Source organism: Anomaloglossus baeobatrachus, unplaced genomic scaffold, assembly GCF_048569485.1.
Source record: "Anomaloglossus baeobatrachus isolate aAnoBae1 unplaced genomic scaffold, aAnoBae1.hap1 Scaffold_256, whole genome shotgun sequence".
Lineage (NCBI taxonomy): Eukaryota > Metazoa > Chordata > Amphibia > Anura > Aromobatidae > Anomaloglossus > Anomaloglossus baeobatrachus.
The window spans coordinates 203,085-206,010 of NW_027442123.1; the positions used below are offsets into that span (position 1 = coordinate 203,085).

Consider the following 2,926-nt stretch of genomic DNA (forward strand, 5'->3'; position numbering starts at 1 on the left):
GGGAAGGGAAGGGAAAAGATTAGGGTTTGGGGATGATGAAAGGGCTTTCTACGGGCAAGGATGGCAAAGGGTGGCAGTGACGGAAAGTCAGGCAGCCTGTCCTGTCCTGTCCTGTCCGTCCGTCTTTTTGTATCATGAATTGGAAAGACTGCAAGGGGGAGGGGAGGTGCTTGTGTCCAAAAGGAGGAGTTATTCAGATTCATTGCAGTGGGCGGCGGCTGCAAAAAGCACCATTCTTCTTGTTTTTGCTCTGCAAAACAGCCTTTTCAAGGGTTGGCTTGGGTGACAAAATGTCTTCTGTAGGCGTGGGTTTGTCTCCCTCTCCCTAAGATGTGTCCGGTATAGGCCAGGGTGCCACTCAAGGCCGTAACCAATTCGGGTTATAGCTTCTCGGCCTTTTGGCTAAGATCAAGTGTAGTTTCGGAGGACGCTACCTTGGTCGGTACTGGAAGGTGCCTGGGATTGCACGTCTGCCGGCCTTGAGGAAGTGTGTGCGCCTTCTGGTGACACATAGCCCTCTTGTGCCTGGACGGTTCCCAGGCAACGGGAGGCGATCACCTTTGTTATTTTGAAGTCCTACTGATAAACAGAAAAAAAAAAAAATTAAATCTGTTCTTATCAGTTTAATATCTGATACGTCCCCTCTCTGGGGACCATATATTAAATGGATTTTTAGAACAAGGAGATGGAAAAAATCTTGCTCTGTCCACTGCACGCATTGACCTGGTATTGCAGTACCTCCAGGACCGGTGCACCCCTTCTTAACCCAGTTTCCAAAAGCAGAACTCAATTCACCTGATTCAAATGAGCCCCATTAGTGAATTGAAAGAAAGCAAAAACTTTATATGCACCTCAATTTGGCCAATTCACTTTTCACACTTTCACCCTTTTTTTTATCTTTCACACCTTTTACTTGCTTTATTGATGCAAAAAGCTGTGCCAAATAGCAAACTCATCTCCACTCAACTTGACCAACTCTGCTATGTCCCGTGCAGTATCTTATTCTCAGTCTTATCTAGATCATTTGCAATTGAATAGAATAGATCCCTTTTAACTGCTTATGACTGTGTAAAATATGTAGTTTTACTGGGCTGGGATGAGAGAATCCATTGAAGCATGCTGTAGGGATTGTGGTTCCTGTGTGCTAAGAAGAGAGGCTGGCACCAGCCAGAAAGCCCCATTGCAGCCAATAATCACTTAATAACTTTTTCAACTTGTCATCATATGGGAGGCCTTCCATTCCTTGTAGTAGTCTAGTTGCCCACCTTTTAACTGACTCTAACTTCTGAATGTCCTTATTAAAATGTGGAGCCCAAAACTGGTTCCCATATTCCAGATGTAGCCTTACAAGTGATTTATAGAGGTGTAACAATACGTTGGGATCACGGGATCTAATCTCCCTTTTTATACACCCTAAAATCTTGTCCCAAGCAGCATTCCATCAGCCTCTGGAAGGTTCCTGGCGCATTGCACAGCTCGAAGGGCATGCTTTTGAACTCGCAGAGACCCATAGGGGTGGCGAAGGCGGTCTTCTCCCGGTCTGCCTCAGCAACGGACACTTGCCAATAGTGACTAGTGAGATCAAGGGTAGAAAAATAATTTGCAGTTCTCAATGCAGCTAGCGATTCCTCTATACGGGGAGTGGTGCCGTCCTTCTTTTTTAACAGGATCAACAGAGCTGCCCAAAGGCTACAACTGTCACGGATAACCCCAGCCGCCTTCATGTTGCTCAACATGTCCTTGGTACACTGGCAATGTGAAGGTGGTATTGGCTTATAGCTCTCTTTGATGGGTGGGTGTGCACCTGTGGGGATGTGGTGTTGGACCCCTTTTATTCCCCCAAAATCTAGCGGGCTTCCCACCGGTAACCCGCTCCCCAGCTTGGATGGATGCTGAGGGAGCCCCTTTTGCCCGCAGGCTCTGGCCCTGGGAACTGTAGCCTTGGCGGTGACTGTGCTTCCCTCTACGGTGTGAGCTGTTGCCTTCAATCGGGTCTTGACTGCTGGGAAACCCTGGAGGTTCCTGTCGCTAACGGATTTGACCGGTTTTACGGCGACTCCTAGCCTGGTCGGGGTCCGTAGGCCCTGCCGGATGGTGCTGGCTTCTCTTCACTCCCCGATCTGGTACCGGCGGGCCACCGCCCATCCCCGGTCCGTACGGTTCACTCCAATCAGCCTCTCCTGCAGAAGGTCACCACCATCTGCCAACCTTGCTGAGTGCCCGGGCCACACACCCGGACACGGTCAGTCTCCTTTCCTCTTCACTTCTCTAACTCCAAAACTGATCTCTAATCTGACTCCTTTTCCCGCCTCCAGGACTGTGAACTCCTCGGTGGGTGGGATCAACCGCCTGGCCCACCCCCTGGTGTGGACATCAGCCCCTGGAGGAAGGCAACTAGGATTTGTGTTTAGCTTCGGTGTGCCTAGCCGGAGTGTAGAGTGTGTTGGTGTAGTACCTGTGACGACCTGGCTTGTCCAGGGCGCCACATTCCCCTATAGTAAAATGCAGACCGTCCGCGGGCTGCCCGTCCATCAGCGGTTTTATTTTCACAACTGAAAAAGAATAAAACGGTAAAACATGTAAAAGCATCATAAACATTTTACAACGGTACAGCTTCCGCTCTTCTCCCACCCAAACAACCTGGCCCTGATGCTGCCCCTAAGAAGCGGGCAGCACCCCTTGACCCCAGTCCAGCACCAAGTTGCCCGAGCGGGTTCTGTCTCTTTCAGGGGGCCCACGTCCAAGGGGACCCCTGAACCCCCGGAGGATCGCCACCGGTTACGGTAGTGGCGGGCCTAGGCCATCCCTTTCCTCCAGGCCCATCCTCCCAAATCAGCCTCTCCGGAGGCGGTAACGGTGTCAAGCCAACAAACATTTTTATTTACATTGCACTAAGTTTGTGGTTGCCCTGCAAGTTCTCGGGCTT

The 2,926-nt window shown here is 50.4% G+C and overlaps 1 pseudogene; it reads left to right on the forward strand.

Moving 5' to 3' along the window:
* Positions 1-553: 553 nt before the first annotated feature.
* Positions 554-760, forward strand: LOC142263270 (U2 spliceosomal RNA; annotated as a pseudogene).
* The last annotated feature ends 2,166 nt before the right edge of the window (positions 761-2,926 follow it).